Raw genomic sequence first — 17,754 nt, 5'->3', positions numbered from 1 at the left:
ACATTCAAGATACAGGGAGTTTCAGATGACGCTATTCGTTTGCGTTTATTCCCTTTTCACTACGAGACAAGGCGAAAGCATGGCTAAAGAATTTACCTGCAGGTTCCATCATAACTTGGGATGATCTGGCTAAAGCTTTCCTCACCAAATACTTCCCACCATCGAAGTCAATGAAGCTGAGAGCGGACATCACAACTTTTTCCCAAGGTGAACAGGAAACATTTTATGAAGCATGGGAACGCTACAAGGATCTACTGAGGAGATGTCCACACCACCAATTACCAGACGGTCTTGTGGTACAAACTTTTTACTATGGACTTTCTCATTCAAATCGTACCATGTTAGATGCAGCTGCAGGTGGGAATCTACTGCGAAAGTCGTCGGAGGATGGTTATGAATTAATCGAGGAAATGGCAACCAGTGGCTATCATCCTCAATCTGAAAGGAGTGGGGCCCGGAAATCAACTGGAATTCATCAAGTTGAAGCATTCACATCTGTGGCTGCTCAACTTGAAGTCATGAACAAAAGGATCGAGGAACTGAGTGTAGGACATTCGGCAATGCAAGTGGAAGAAGTATGGTGTGAAAAATTCGGTGCAGAGCATTTCACGAAAGACTATCAAACATTCTCTCAACCAGAGGGAGTTATGGCAAGCCACATGGGAAATCAGAATCGCCCCAGGAATGACCCATTTTCGAATTCATACAATCCAGGGTGGAGACAACATCCGAATTTTTCATGGGGTGGACAGAATAATAAGCCGTATGGAAATCAGAATTACAGCAGGCATCCTCAAGAGGATAAATCAAGCTTGGAGCAGATGATGCAGAAATTTATATCATCTACTGAAACCCGTATGCAGAATCAAGATGCATCGATCAAAAATCTGGAGAATCAAATAGGTCAATTGGCCAAATCAATTTCCAGCAGAGATCAGGGTACTTTGCCAAGCGACAGTGAGAAGAATCCGAAGGAACAGGTGAAAGCAATTGAATTAAGGAGTGGAAAGACAGTCGAGCCTGAACAAAAAAGCGAGAAAGATCCCGAAACGGGTACATCAAAAAAAAATTCAGGTAAGTCATCTATCTCAACACCCCCACCCACTTCACAATCTGAAATTGTTGTGCCACCACCTTTTCCTGCAGCTCTTAAGAAGGCCAAGCTAGACTCTCAGTTTGGTAAATTTTTAGAAGTGTTCAAGAAATTGAACATCAATATACCCTTCGCCAATGCACTGATGCAAATGCCAAGCTATGCGAAATTCTTGAAGGAAATCCTCTCTAACAAGAGGAAATTGGAGGAGCATGCAATGATAAGTCTGATAGAAAATTCTCGGCACTGGTGCAGAAGAAAATCCCACAAAAGAAAAAGGATCCAGGGAGTTTCTCTATCCCTTTTGTAATTAATGATGTTCAGTTTCATAAGGCTTTGTGTGATTTGGGTGCAAGTATAAATTTAATGCCTTACTCTGTTTTCAGGAAACTGAGCTTGGGAGAACCAAAGTCCACCAGAATGTCTTTACAACTGGCGGACAGGTCCATCAAATATCCACGGGGGATTATCGAGGACTGCTCGCCAATGCTGGGATGGACCCGGCCGTTTATCCTGCACCACCGCCATATCCTCCACCGTTCCAGTTCCAATATGCTCCACCGGTTCGGGATCTGCCCGAAGACTTGGATGAGGAGGAGTCTGATTAGTACCAGGGGAGTTTTTATTGTTTTTTTGTTTTTATTTTCTTTTAGTTTGTTTTCGTTTTGGTGGTGTTAAGTAGCATTGGGGACAATGCTTGTCTTTAGTTTGGGGAGGGTGTGTGTCTTCTGTGTTTTCAATTTTGTTTTTCGTGTTTTCTTTGTTCGTTTGAGTCGTTTGTAATGTGATTGCAAGTGTTGTGAATGAAAATCAGAAAAGCCAACGATGAAAAAAAAAAAATTATTTTGGGTTCACCTTTGTTTTTGCTTAAGTCCATGACTATCTTCTTTGTTTGACAAATCGTTTTGAACTAGTATAACCAAGTCGATGAATAGGTCTCAAAACATTCTGTGAGGTACACTTGAATCTGTATTTGAAACACACAAACTTTGATATGATTGAGGCAATTTGTTTGATCTTTGGGCTAGAAAGAAATCTTTCGTGAATTACCTTTAGATGCCCAATTGAGCCTTCACATTTATCTGAGCACGAGAGGTGCATAATCTGTATTTTATGTTGGTGTAATCATCGCTTACTACTGATGATTCTTTTTTCTGCACTGATTAGGATCTGTATGAGTTAACTGTGAATTGAGATTTGTCTAGAACAAGTTCGGACATCCCTCGAGGCGCAATACGGGCATACTGTGATTTAGGAGTGATATAGGCATTTCTTTTTGAATTTCGTTTGTGCCTTTCAAACTACCCTTTATTTATTTTGTCCCTAGTACCTTATTTGAGCTTAATAGAAAACGAATGGCACGCGTGAAAACGTGTGAAAAACCCTCATTCGACATTTTTCAAGAACCTACAATTACTACCCATAGCTTAAACACTCATTCCTACCTTGTTGGGAGTAAATTGAATATAGATCATTGATGTGTATGCTCCTACTGAAAAGTTGAGAAATGAATGGTGTGTTGAGTGTTGTTCAAAAATCAAAAGGGGGTAGCAAGAAGAAAAGAAAAAAGAAGGGATATGTTTAAAAATATGAAAATATTGAGAAAAAATGGTGAAAAAGAAAGAGAAGAATGTTGGCAAAAGGCAAGTGAAAGAAAAGAAAAATTTGGAAATCAATGAATGAGAAGATGTAGTGACCCTTACCCGGATCACCTACTAAACAGAACTTATGCATGCAATTAACTTAATTAAACAGATATCAGAATAAAACTGCGGAATCCAATAACATTATACAATCCCAAGTAAAGGAATCTGTAATTTATCCAATAATATACAATCAAATCGAATAGCTGTATAAACCCAAACAACAGTAATAAAACCTAGACGAAGCTCCAGCTGGCCAACCACTGACTAGCCCCTCCTAGATCCACCCTCCTCGTCCAATCGCAAACCTGCCCCATGGAATAGGGTGTCCAGAAAATACAGAGTACGAGACGTGAGCATAAAACGCTCAGTGCGAGAGTATGAGTATACATGCATGCAAAGTGAACTCCCTATAGACTCGAGGTCAAAGATCAGATAACAGAGACAGACCGGGCCCTGGTATGTAGCACGCTGTGCCGTCGCTTCAGGAGGTGGCTCCCATACCGAGATAACCGTGGATACGCCGGACCCAAATCGATGGAAGTCCATCCACTAACAGGATAGGGTACAACCCTACTAACAGACATCTCGAAAGAGATACAGCAAGATGCAAATGAATGCAGCATAATATCATGGCATATAAATCATGCAGTCACATAATACATGCATACTCAGTCAGGATATCTCGAACAGTACTTCCGTACCTCAAAACAGTGAAAGCTCTACCAACTCTAGGTCCACGCCTATAGTCTGCTCTACACTGCCAAATGATACTACTATCATTAAAGTGCTCTAAAAGCCTTAACTAAGCTATTGCATACTCCTAAATATTTATAGGAAGCAAAAGCTATACCTTCGTCCGTCGTTATCCCTTTGATGTCGATGCCTCCAGAACTTGGGCACGACTCCGCTACGACTACCGAACGCCTCTCCGACCTCCGGACCAAGCCTAAGAAGACTAGAACAGCTCCAAAAGGACTAGAAAGGAAAGGAGAACTCGGAATTGGCAAATGAAAGTGAAGCCTCGGCCTTCTATTTATAGACAACGATCGGAACTTCCGATCCTTGATCGGAACGTCCGAACCTCGATCGGAACGTCCGATCCTGCCATCGGAGCTTCCGAAGATCCTGATCTGCCACGTGTCAAAATATCACTTGTTGACTCCGGATAGGGGTGATCGGAGCTTCCGGTCCTGATCGGAGCTTCCGATCCAACCACACGTCATGCCTGACGTAATAACATCGGTGCCTCCGATCGCTCATCAGAGCTTCCGATCCTGTTCGGAGCTTCCGATCGTGCCTTCGGAGCTTCCGATCCGTCCGATACCTAATTCAATTAATTAGCATTAATCCTTTAATTACTCAATTAGGGCACGGGCTACTACATTCTCCCCCACTTAAGATATTTCGTCCTCGAAATCAGATCTTAAGTACCGAGTGCAAATACAAAAATCAAAAACATTCTTTATTCAAATCAAACATTTACAGAGTTTGCAACTGAATACAACTTAAAGAATGAAATCAAAACAACTCAGGATGGTCTTTACGCATCCTATCCTCAAGTTCCCAAGTAGCTTCTTCAGTGCCTTGGCACTGCCACTGAACTAAAACCAAAGGAATGACTTTGTTCCGTAAAACCTTATCCTTATAATCCAGGATACGAAGAGGTTTCTCAACATAAGTCAAATCCTTGTCTACCTGAACCTCAGACCGCTGCAGAATATGAGATTCATCCGCCACATACCGTCGCAACAGAGATACGTGGAACACGTCGTGAATGCTGGATAGATGCGGTGGCAATGCTAGTCGATAAGCCAAATCGCCAATACTCTCCAAGATCTCAAACGGACCGATAAATCTGGGAAACAACTTGCCTTTAAGGCCAAATCTGAGAATCTTGCGGAAAGGTGATACTCTCAGAAACATTTTCTCCCCGACCTCGAACTGCAAAGGCCTACGCTTGATATTAGCATAACTGGCCTGACGATCCTGTGCAGTCTTAATCCGTTTCTTGATCTGATCAACAATGTCTATCGCCTGCTGGATAAACTCCGGTCCTTCAGCCTGTCTCTCCCCCACTTCTTCCCAGAAGAGTGGAGTACGACAACGTCGCCCATACAACGCCTCAAAAGGTGCCATCCCAATACTAGTATGATAGCTGTTGTTGTAAGCGAACTCGATCAACGACAAATGATCCTGCCAGGCTGAACCAAAATCCATGACGCACGCTCTAAGCATATATTCTAACGTACGGATAGTGCGCTCTGACTGACCATCAGTCTCCGGATGATAGGCTGTACTCAAACTGAGAGTTGTACCCATCGCACGCTGAACACTCCCCCAGAACCTAGAAGTAAACCTGGGGTCCCGATCGCTGACAATTCTCACAGGCACTCCATGAAGTCGGACGATCTCCTGAATGTACATCCGTGCCATGCGATCCACAGAGTACTCTCGGCTATAGGCAATGAAATGCGCTGACTTGGTGAGTCGGTCCACCACAACCCAGATAGCATCACAGTTCCTCGGGGATACCGGTAAATGGGTCACAAAGTCCATTGTGATAAACTCCCATTTCCATTCAGGAATAGGCAGACTGTGAAGCAATCCTCCAGGTCGTCGGTGCTCTGCCTTGACCTGTTGACACACCAAACATCTCGAAACAAACTGATAAACACTGCGTTTCATTCCCTTCCACCAGAAACGAGTACGTAGGTCCTTGTACATCTTGTTGCTCCCAGGATGAATACTCAACTTAGTGCGATGTGCCTGAGATAAAATCTCCTCTCGCAACTCTTCATCCTGTGGAATCACAAGCCTACCAGACAAACACAGAAAGCCATCTGACTGATAATGAAATCCAGACGAGCTACCCTCGTTAGGTAGACGAGCTAAACGCTGGGTCTTCGAATCAGACATCTGAGCATCTCGGATCCGCGAGTACAAGGATGGCTCAGATAATATCGCAAACATCTGGATACTCTGCATACCTTTCTTATGCTTGAAGGTATAACCTGAAGTACAACAGTCACTGATCGCACTAGACATCGAACAAGTCTGAAGTGCGGATAATCGCACCTTGCGACTCAAAGCATCAGCGGTGAGATTAGCAGCTTCCGGATGGTACTTAATCTCGCAATCATAGTCCTTAAGCAAGTCCATCCAACGTCTCTGCCTCATGTTCAACTCCGCCTGAGTGAACAAATACTTGAGACTCTTATGGTCGGTGAAGATCTCAAATTTCTCGCCATACAGATAATGACGCCAGATCTTCAATGCAAACACAATGGCTGCTAACTCCAAATCATGGACTGGGTAGTTGTCCTCGTGAAGCTTCAGCTGTCTAGAAGCGTATGCGATCACATGCCCATTCTGAGTCAGGACACAACCTAACCCCTGAAGAGAAGCATCCGTGTAAACTACATACCCTCCAGATCCTGACGGTAATGCTAACACCGGCGCAGAAGTCAACCGCCATCGAAGCTCACGGAAATTCTCCTCACACTCGGAGGACCACTCGAAATCCACACCCTTGCGGGTAAGTTGCGTCAACGGTCGAGCTAACTGAGAGAAGTTCAGAATGAAGCGACGATAATACCCTGCTAGACCCAGAAAACTACGGATCTCAGCAACCGTCGTCGGACGCGACCAATTAAGTACCGCTTCAATCTTGCTTGGATCAACAGAAATCCCTTCCCTGGATATGATATGGCCAAGAAAGACCACTCTATCCATCCAGAACTCACACTTGCTCATCTTGGCGTACAATTGCTCATCTCGAAGAGTCTGCAGTACCAACCGCAAGTAAGAAACATGCTCTTCCATATTACGCGAATAAACCAGGATGTCGTCAATGAAGACCATGACAAACTTGTCCAAATACTCCCTGAAGACACAGTTCATCAGATCCATGAATATAGCCGGCGCATTAGTCAAACCAAATGGCATCACTAGGAACTCGTAATGCCCATAGCGAGTACAGAATGCAGTCTTGGCTACGTCCTGATCACGGACTCTCAACTGATGATACCCAGATCTCAAGTCAATCTTGGAGTAAATTGATGTACCCTGCAGCTGGTCAAACAAGTCATCAACACGAGGCAACGGATACTTGTTCTTCACAGTGACTCGATTCAGCTGCCGATAGTCAATGCATAGCCGCATCGACCCATCCTTCTTCTTTACGAAGAGAACAGGAGCTCCCCAAGGAGACACACTAGGACGAATGTACCCCTTGTCCAAAAGATCCTGTAGCTGATTCTTCAACTCATGCATCTCTGACAGAGCCAGACGATACGGTGTTCTAGAAATAGGCGAAGTACCCGGCATCAACTCTATGCCAAACTCAACTTCCCTAGCAGGAGGAAAACCCGGAATTTCATCAGGAAACACATCTGGAAATTCATCCACAACAGGAATGCTCTCTATCCCAATACTCTCAGTGGACAAATCAACTGCATAGATAAGGTAGCCTTCCCCGCCAGACTCTAGAGCTCGACAGGCTCTCAAAGCTGATACCAAAGGCATCGGGGGTCGCGCTCCCTCACCATAGAAAAACCAGCTCTCACTCCCCTCCGGATGAAAGCGTACTAATCTCTGATAGCAGTCCACTGAAGCTCGATAGGTAGTCAACACATCTATTCCCAGAATGCAATCAAAGTCTTCCATCGCCAGGACCATAAGATTCGCTAACAGAATGTTCCCTTCGAACTCTAAAGGGCAACCCATCACTAGACGCTTAGCCAAAGCAGATTGGCCCGTTGGAGTAGAAACAGACATCACTACGTCTAGTGCAATGCATGGTAACTTATGCCTCTTAACAAAACGTGCAGAAATGAAGGAATGAGATGCACCAGTGTCAATAAGTACAAGAGCAGGTATACCATAAAGCATAAATGTACCTGCGATGACTTTCTCATTCTCCTCCACAGCCTGATCATGTCTCAGGGCAAACACCTGGCCAGAAGCTCGTGGCCTCATATGAGAACTCCCAGCAGACTGTCCCTGCGACCTCTGTTGAACGGTGGCCTGAGAACCCGATCCTGAACCAGAACCACCTCCTCTAGATATTGGGCAATCTCTCCGGATATGACCAGTCTCTCCACAATGGAAACAAGCTCCAGAAGCTCTACGGCACTTGTCGGATGGATGGTTCTTTCCACAGTGATCACACTTGTCCTTCTTACCATAACGGACAATACCTCCAGAACCAGAGGAAGAAGAAGATCCAGACTTCTTGAAAGTTTGGGCACGGGGACCCAAAGAACTAGCAGGCCTCGACTGAGGGAAAGACCTGTTCTGCCGAATGCTGTCCTCTGCCTGATGACAACGGCTCACCAAACCCTCGTAGGACATGTCGTCACCAACCGCCACACGGTCATGGATCTCAGGGTTAAGGCCCTGAAGGAACAGATTATACTTTATCTCTGAGCTATCAGCAATCTCGGGGCAATAAGATAGCAGATCAAAGAACCTCTGCTGATACTCATCGATAGACATGGCTCCCTGTCGCAGACTCAGTAGCTCGCCTGCCTTCGACTGACGGAGTGCCGGAGGAAAATACTGAAAGAGTGGGTGCCCAGTGAGCCAACTTGTGGATATGGGCTTTGATGACTCTTTGTACAAACGATCTTTTGTTTAATGTAATTTACACTTTTATTAATGGCAATGACTTTATCTTTCTTCATATTGTTATATTGTGATATACTATTGTTGTTTTGATAAAGACCTTGAATATACTATAGTGTATGTAAGATGTGGTAGAACATGGGGATGTCTATCATGAAATACATCTTATAGTCACTGTATATTCTAAACTGTTCCTAGTCGATTGAGCCGTCCGATAATAAGGATAAGGATCGCTCGAGTTTGAGACTAGCATTTGCGATGCAGAGTACCACGTTTCATTGGTAGGGAACATGGAGATGTTCGAAGCATGCAAATGGATATTCATAGGATGAATAATCAAACTACCCTATCCGGACTTTCCAAGTGGTTATCACTTATCGAGTGGATAAAGTCCGCGGTTTTGGTTGTACACCATTAGTCCTTACTACTTGAAACATCATGGAGACTCTATATGCTAGTACTGTGCTTTGACTCGTTTACCGACTCTATGGGGGTCATCAGGTGTCGGGATTGGGTACAGTTACAACACATATAGGAGTCGATGCATTGTTGACAAGGATTCACCACATACTTGCGAGTGTGGATATCCTATGCGATCTGAGGAGATATTAGTGTGACGAATCTCTGGCCAGAGTACTTGATGTGATTTATGAAATGGTTTCTTAGTAGTACATGCGATGTCACTAATTTGATCTTCAAGATGTATTGCATAGTTATCGAATCTTGAGCGACTCTCGATATACCAATGGTTGTTGATTCGATCGGGATATATGGATGAAGGGACCGTACTGTACGCTAACCAAAATCTACTGGTTCTTGTAGGCACAATCAGTGATACCTAGGGAATCATGGGGCGATGTTGCTAGGCGCTTTACCATGATTCGTTGGGCAAGTCGGAAATCGTTGTTCCGAGTTACAAGGAGTTGTGAGCCCACGGCTAGCTGTATCCCTGAACCATTGAGGGTCACACAGTGTAATGGAGTTTTAATCCCCGTTGAGATAGTTAAATTTAAAGAGTTAAATTTAATGAATAAAGAAGTTGGACTTCTTAAATAAGAGTAAGGGAGTAGGATTTCCTAAAATGACATAGGGATGGACATTTTTTGGAAACCACTGAATTCGGATTCAGAAAAATTTATCTTGACTTTAAAATGTGCAGAAATGGTTTCTGTGCACATTGGTAAAATCGGTTTATCAATCGGAGTCACGATGAATTTTATATTAATTTCTGAACATGCGGGCTTTGCTTGTCGGGCCTCAACTTATGACTAATGGGCCCTAAGGTGTTAGTGGCCTGCATTATAAATAAGTTATTGCAGTACAGAAATTAGATACAACTGGTCATAATTGAGACAGGATTTTTTGAAAAACCCTAGCCTCCCCTCTCAATTCGGCCGCCCCCCTCCCTTCTCTGCGTGAGAAATTCCGGTCTGTGATTTTGAATTGCAGTCTGGAATAGCGAATCAAATTCGTTTATTCTCTTAGTAGAAAACTTCTGATAGATTTTCTAGTGCAATCTATCAGAGGGATTAAACCTCTATTCGTGGACCTGATTGAAGGAAAGCTTGTTCATCAGTTCCAGGGAGATACAAGAAGCGCAGAGAAATCTGTGTGGTGTCCAATAATCTCGCTTCGAGATTGAAGGTAAAATTTAATAATAGTTATTTAATTTTACACACACTTATAATTTAATCGTTAAACGGTTGATACCCACACTATGGAATTGTTCCATAATAAAATGTTAAACTTCCGCTGCACCGGGTATCAATCGTGATTGATCTGAACGCCAGTTTTCCAACAGTGGTATCAAAGCCAGGTTGCTCAGATCAAACGATTAAATTAATCGATTGTACAAAAATTTTTGAGTCTTGGTTTTTTTTAAAACAAAATAAATATTTTAAATAAAAAATTTTATTTTTTCGGGCAAAACCCGGGCAGCGATTGGATCGCTGCCCGGTGGGGCAGCGACGGTCGCTGCCCCGGGCGGCGCACGGCGCCGCCCAAAGGGGGCGCACACCGCCGCCCACGGCGGCGCACGTCGCCGCCCAGGGCAGCGCACGGCGCCGCCCAGGGGCGGCGATTGTCGCTGCCCCGGCCCGCGCCCACGGGTGCGGGCCGGCCCGGGAGTGTCCCGGGCGGCCCGTGGGAAAAATTATTTTTTTATTTAAATTAATTTTAATGTGTTAAAATTTTATTTTTGGTCCGGTCAAAAATTGTTTTTGATTGGTTCACGAGGCATCAGATCGAATTGTTCGAGTCCGAAAATTTTAAAATTGATTTTTGGATAAATTTGAATTTTTGGAAAATTTTAATATTTTATCCTTAAATTGAATTTTGAAATCAATTATTTTTGGTACAATTGATGATAAGATTTGATCTTATGAATATATTAAGTAAAATATGATTTTATCTATAAAATTAGATTCTGTAGATAAAATATGATTTTATTTAATAAAAGGTAAAATATGATTTTATATGTAAAATATGATTTTATATATAAAATATGATTTTATCCTATTTAAATTTAAATTGCCATATGCATGATATCAAATAAATTAATTTTGAATTAAATGTTATTGGATAAGGATGATCGATTGCCATTACCAATTTTGTAGGTGTATGTTAGGAATTTACATTTGTTTTATTGTTGTTGGTTTTATTAATGGGCCTGGTTTATGGCCCAATATGAATGTCATATGTAATAAAAGTGGGCTTGGTTTATGGCCCGTTCCCACCCCTAAAATGTATCCCCTACTTGTCATTGCTATTTATTGTAAATACATTAGATTTAGTGGGAGATCAAGATTTGAAGATGGTGGGCCCAGCAGACAATAAAGACGAAGAAATGTAAATTGGAAGCTAATGTAATTGGATTGCATTGCATACTGCATATTACCTAGGATTGGACTAAGACTCGTGATTGGCAACCACGAGTCAATTAGAAATGGAATCGATCATCCTATATATAATACTATATGATATTATGATTGTATGCATGTTTTAGACATAATTGTATGAATCCGGCAAGCATACAATAAATTGAAAAATGATGAGACAAATTTTCATAATTTAAAATCCCTCATTTTAAATATGATTTAAAATTGATATCAAGATAAATAAAGGAAATTTAAATTTGTTTAAATGTTCCTACCTTCCATCAACGGTCAATGTATGTGATGCTACCCGCGGATACGGTCCGGCTCATATTATTAGGGGGGCCCGTCCGTCGGAAAGCTGTACATTGGATCGACACATGTTGTAAGTTGGGTGGAACTCCCATGGGATCGGCTCATATTATTGGGGGATCCACATGGCGACCGTCCATCACAACTTAATATTGATGGGTCATCTTGACATGTCACTTTAAACGGCGTCATATTATTGGGCCCTTATTGGACATGAGATAAACACATGGGGGTTGCTTTGGAAGCAATTGGGCTCTACCTTTTGAGAATTATGGTTGGCTGATATTATTCGGGACCATAAGTTTGTCAATTGGACTCCATGTTCTCACTAAGGAAAAAGTTTCCCGTTTTCACTAGAGGGTAGTGAAATCGTTAAAATAGTGGGAGTGAGATTCATAAAATTAAATTTCGCCTATTTTATGTCTTAGTAAATTGCTTAAAAAATCATTGATATATGTCTGTTTTTCTTTTCAGTATTTCATACGATGAATTCGCGTAATCCTTTATTTTCGATCCTCGAACAAAACAAGTTAACTGGCGCAAACTATACGGAATGGTTCCGGAAGTTGAAGATTGTCTTGACTTCGGAGAAGATGCTCTACGTGTTAGAGAAATCACCTCCGAAGGAAGCACCAGCTGACGTAAGTCCGGAGGAATTGGCCAAACTTGATGCATGGTGGGACCATGACATCAAGACCAAATGCTATATGCAAGCCTCGATGTCTGATGAACTCCAGAGGCGATTTGAGGACACCGTGAATGCTGCTGACATTCACGCTCAACTCAAGGAACTTTTTGGGGCTCAATCGAGGGCTGAAAGGTTCGCTACTGTTAAGGAGCTGATGACGTGTCGCATGCGTGAAGGGACTTTGGTCCGTGATCATGGGGTACGAGTGATTTGGCTCATACAAAAGTTAGCGACCCTTGATTTGGTGTTGGAGCATGAACTCAACGTGGATTTACTGCTTCTGTCTCTTCCTTCTTCGTTTGACGGATTTGTGGTAAATTTTAATATGAACAAGATAGAGGCCACCCTTGAAGAGATGGTCAATATGCTTGTGACATATGAATCCACACTTAAGAAGGATAAGCCAGCTTTCTTGGTGGGCTCCTCATCTTCTGCTAAGAAGGGGCCAAGTATGAAGGGCAAGAAACGTTCTGCCCCACCCAAGAAAGTCGAGTCCGAGAAGAAGCACAAGACAAAGGCTTCAAACAATGGAAAATCCAAGGATGTTTGCCATTACTGCAAGAAGCCCGGTCATTGGAAGCGCAACTGCAAGGAATATCTAGAGCAGTTGGGAACTGCAAAGGGTATGTTCTATATTGAAATAAACATTTCACTTAATACTACTTCTTGGGTATTGGATACCGGATGTGGATCTCACATTTGCAATGATTTGCAGGTGATGACAAGAAGTCGCAGGCTTAGAATGGGTGAGACCCAGCTGAGGCTCGGGAATGGTTCCAGAGTTGAAGCTACAGCCATTAGAGATGTTTGTTTAATTTTGCAGAACGGTTTTAAGTTATTTTTAAGAGATGTTTTATTTGTTCCGGATTTAATTAAAAACATTATTTTTGTTTCTATGCTAGATAGAGATGGTTATTCTTGCAATTTTGTGAATGGGATTTGCAATATTTACAAGAATGAATGTTTGATTGGAAATGGACAACTTGAAAACGATCTATACAACTTAAAACTGAAAGACGTTCCAATAAATTATATTGATAAACCGGCAACAACAAACAAAAGGAAAATCGATAGTCAAAACCCGGCGAACCTTTGGCATGCTAGGCTAGGTCATATTTCCTCAAGGAGGATGAACAAGCTAGTGGGAGAGGGCATGTTTGATATGTCTGATATTAACTCTCTACCTACTTGTGAATCCTGTCTAAAAGGGAAAATGACTAAATCTCCTTTTAAGGGGAAGCCTGAGCGTAGTCAAAATCTGTTGGATTTGATCCATACAGATGTTTGTGGACCATTTAGAGTTGGGACTCAATGTGGCCACACCTACTTCATTACCTTTACTGACGATTATTCAAGGTATGGGTATTTATATTTAATGAAATATAAGTCTGAAGCATTTGAAAAGTTCAAAGAATTCAAGGCTGAAGTAGAAAACAAGCTAGGTAAAAGTATTAAAGCACTTCGATCGGATCGAGGTGGAGAATACTTAAGTACCGAGTTTTTGGACTATCTAAAAGAGAATGGGATTCTCTCTCAGTGGACTCCTCCTATGACACCATAGCTGAATGGTGTATCGGAGCGTCGTAATCGAACTTTGTTTGACATGGTTCGATCCATGATGAGCTTCACTGAGCTTCCACCTTCGTTTTGGGGCTATGCGCTTGAAACGGCGGTATTGTTGTTGAACAACGTCCACACTAAAGCAGTGGACAAAACACCATACGAGTTATGGAATGGCAAAGCTCCTAAGTATTCGTACTTGAGGATTTGGGGATGTCCTGCTTACGTGAAGCGGACAGTGGGAGATAAGTTGGATAGTTGATCCAGCTTATGTTATTTTGTAGGGTATCCGAAGAATTCAATCGGATATTATTTCTATTATCCTGCTGAAACAAAGGTGTTTGTTTCTAGGAATGCCACCTTCTTGGAGAAGGAGTTCTTATTGGATAAGAAAGGCGAGATGATGGAACTCGAAGAAGTTCGAGAAGAACCCGAAATACAAAATAATGATCCTACGCCTCAGGAACCATTACTGGACACGCCTGAACCTAGAAGATCCGAGAGGACTTCTAGACCTCCTGTTCGATATGGTCTTCTTCTTGAAGGGGATCAAGATGAACCCGACATTGGATGTGATCCAAGAAACTTCAAGGAAGCAATTTCTGATGCGGATTCAAATTTATGGCTTGAAGCTATGCAGTCTGAATTGGATTCAATGCATACAAACCAAGTTTGGTCTTTAGTAGATCCTCCTGATGGAATTGTTCCAATAGGGTGTAAATGGATCTACAAGAGAAAGCTTGGGCCTGATGGTAAGGTATTGACCTACAAGGCGCGATTGGTGGCGAAAGGTTACACTCAAAGACAAGGAGTTGACTATGATGAAACCTTTTCACCAGTTGCAATGTTCAAGTCCATAAGAATCCTTATTGCCATAGCTGCATGGTATGACTATGAGATATGGCAAATGGATGTGAAGACTGCTTTTCTTAATGGAGACATTAAGGAAGAAATCTATATGAAGCAGCCAGAGGGGTTCACATCCATGGGAAGCGAGCATAAGGTATGCAAGCTTCAGAGATCAATTTATGGTCTAAAACAAGTATCAAGAAGTTGGAACCAGAAATTTGATGAAACAATAAAAGATTTTGGTTTCGTCAAGAACCCGAAGGAACCGTGCGTGTACAAGAAAGTAGTTAAGGATGCTGTGACATTCTTAGTACTTTATGTTGATGACATCCTACTCATTGCGAATGATGTAGGGATGTTGCAGTCAACAAAGATATGGTTATCAGGTAGATTCTCGATGAAGGATTTGGGTGAGGCATCCTACATTCTTGGGATACAGATCTATAGAGATAGATCTAAGAGAATGATAGGACTCACTCAATCAACCTACATCGACACCATATTGAAACGATTTTCAATGGATGGGTCCAAGAGAGGACATCTACCCATGTGTCATGGAGTTTCTTTATCCAAGTCTATGTGTCCCAAGACTGATGCAGAGATAGAGAATATGACACATGTACCATATGCGTCAGCTATAGGTAGTATCATGTATGGGATGATATCTACCAGACCGGATGTAGCATTTGCTCTGAGTGTCACGAGCAGATATCAGGCTAATCCTGGTCAAATACATTGGAAAGCCGTGAAGGACATTCTTAAGTACTTACAAAGGACTAAGAATATGTTCATGGTATATGGAGGACGAGATCTGAAATTGGAAGGCTATACCGACTCTAGCTTCCAAAGTGACGTGGATGACTCGAAGTCAACCTCTGGATTTGTGTTCATGCTCAATGGCGGTGCTGTCTCTTGGAAGACTTCCAAGCAGGACACCACAGCGGATTCCACCACTGAGGCTGAATACATTGCAGCATCAGCTGCTGCTAAAGAGGCCGTTTGGATGAGGAAGTTCGTCCAAGAGTTGGGCGTCATTCCTGAATTTGTTGGTCCAGTCCCGGTGTACTGTGACAACACGGGTGCCGTTGCTCAAGCAAAGGAACCAAGGTCTCATCAAAGATCCAAACACGTACTGAGGAAATACCACATCATCCGGGAGATTGTGGAAAGAGGAGACATCACTGTCGAACGAGTGGCCTCTGCAGACAATATCGCTGATCCGCTTACTAAGCCCTTGCCAGGACCATTGTTTGACAAACATCGCGAAGCAATGGGTCTACGTAGTATGACTAGTTGGCTATAGGGAAAGTGGGAGATTGAAAGAGTGGGTGCCCAGTGAGCCAACTTGTGGCTATGGGCTTTGATGACTCTTTGTACAAACGATCTTTTGTTTAATGTAATTTACACTTTTATTAATGGCAATGACTTTATCTTTCTTCATATTGTTATATTGTGATATACTATTGTTGTTTTGATAAAGACCTTGAATATACTATAGTGTATGTAAGATGTGGTAGAACATGGGGATGTCTATCATGAAATACATCTTATAGTCACTGTATATTCTAAACTGTTCCTAGTCGATTGAGCCGTCCGATAATAAGGATAAGGATCGCTCGAGTTTGAGACTAGCATTTGCGATGCGGAGTACCACGTTTCATTGGTAGGGAACATGGAGATGTTCGAAGCATGCAAATGGATATTCATAGGATGAATAATCGAACTACCCTATCCGGACTTTCCAAGTGGTTATCACTTATCGAGTGGATAAAGTCCGCGGTTTTGGTTGTACACCATTAGTCCTTACTACTTGAAACATCATGGAGACTCTATATGCTAGTACTGTGCTTTGACTCGTTTACCGACTCTATGGGGGTCATCAGGTGTCGGGATTGGGTACAGTTACAACACATATAGGAGTCGATGCATTGTTGACAAGGATTCACCACATACTTGCGAGTGTGGATATCCTATGCGATCTGAGGAGATATTAGTGTGACGAATCTCTGGCCAGAGTACTTGATGTGATTTAAGAAATGGTTTCTTAGTAGCACATGCGATGTCACTAATTTGATTTTCAAGATGTATTGCATAGTTATCGAATCTTGAGCGACTCTCGATATACCAATGGTTGTTGATTCGATCGGGATATATGGATGAAGGGACCGTACTGTACGCTAACCAAAATCTACTGGTTCTTGTAGGCACTATCAGTGATACCTAGGGAATCATGGGGCGATGTTGCTAGGCGCTTTACCATGATTCGTTGGGCAAGTCGGAAATCGTTGTTCCGAGTCACAAGGAGTTGTGAGCCCACGGCTAGCTGTATCCCTGAACCATTGAGGGTCACACAGTGTAATGGAGTTTTAATCCCCGTTAAGATAGTTAAATTTAAAGAGTTAAATTTAATGAATAAAGAAGTTGGACTTCTTAAATAAGAGTAAGGGAGTAGGATTTCCTAAAATGACATAGGGATGGACATTTTTTGGAAACCACTGAATTCGGATTCAGGAAAATTTATCTTGACTTTAAAATGAAACGTACGCGTGCATGGGAGAAGCAAAACGTCCGGATATCAGGCAAATGAAACGTACGCGTGCATGTGCGAATGCGCAATGCGGCACTTGGCACTTGGGCACGTCGGGCACAGCGGCGTGCGCGTGCGGTCGGAACATGGGAGAAGCAAAACGTCCGGATATTAGGCAAATGAAACGTGCGCGTGCACGTGCGCATGCACAATGCGGCACTTGGCACTTGGGCACGTCGGGCACGACGGCGTGCGCGTGTAGTCGGAACATGGGAGAAGCAAAACGTCCGGATATTAGGCAAATGAAATGTGCGCATGCGCAATGCGGCACTTTGCACTTGGGCACGTCGGGCACGGCGGCGTGCGCGTGTGGTCGGAACATGGGCGAAGCAAAACTAGCGACTGCCCGAATATTAGGCAAATGAATGTGCGCGTAGGCGGCACTTGCGCACGTCGGCGTAAGCATGTGGTCGGAACATGGACAATGTAAAGCGTGCTCGCACTTGGCACTTGGTACTTGGGTGTGCGCGTCCCCAAAACTTGGGAAAATGAAACGTGTATGTACTTGGCACTTGACACTT

At 42.8% G+C, this 17,754-nt stretch overlaps 1 non-coding gene across 1 annotated transcript; it reads right to left on the bottom strand.

Annotated features, from left to right (window-relative positions):
• Nucleotides 1-173: 173 nt before the first annotated feature.
• Nucleotides 174-280, bottom strand: LOC140894131 (small nucleolar RNA R71). Its single transcript, XR_012153680.1, has one exon. It is a non-coding gene; the product is annotated as a small nucleolar RNA R71 (small nucleolar RNA).
• Nucleotides 281-17,754: the final 17,474 nt, after the last annotated feature.

The sequence above is a fragment of the Henckelia pumila genome, chromosome 3 (genome assembly GCF_033568475.1).
Source record: "Henckelia pumila isolate YLH828 chromosome 3, ASM3356847v2, whole genome shotgun sequence".
In the NCBI taxonomy this organism is placed as follows: domain Eukaryota; kingdom Viridiplantae; phylum Streptophyta; class Magnoliopsida; order Lamiales; family Gesneriaceae; genus Henckelia; species Henckelia pumila.
The sequence above is the reverse complement of the archived record's forward strand: the minus strand, read 5'-3'. Positions and strand labels throughout refer to the sequence as shown.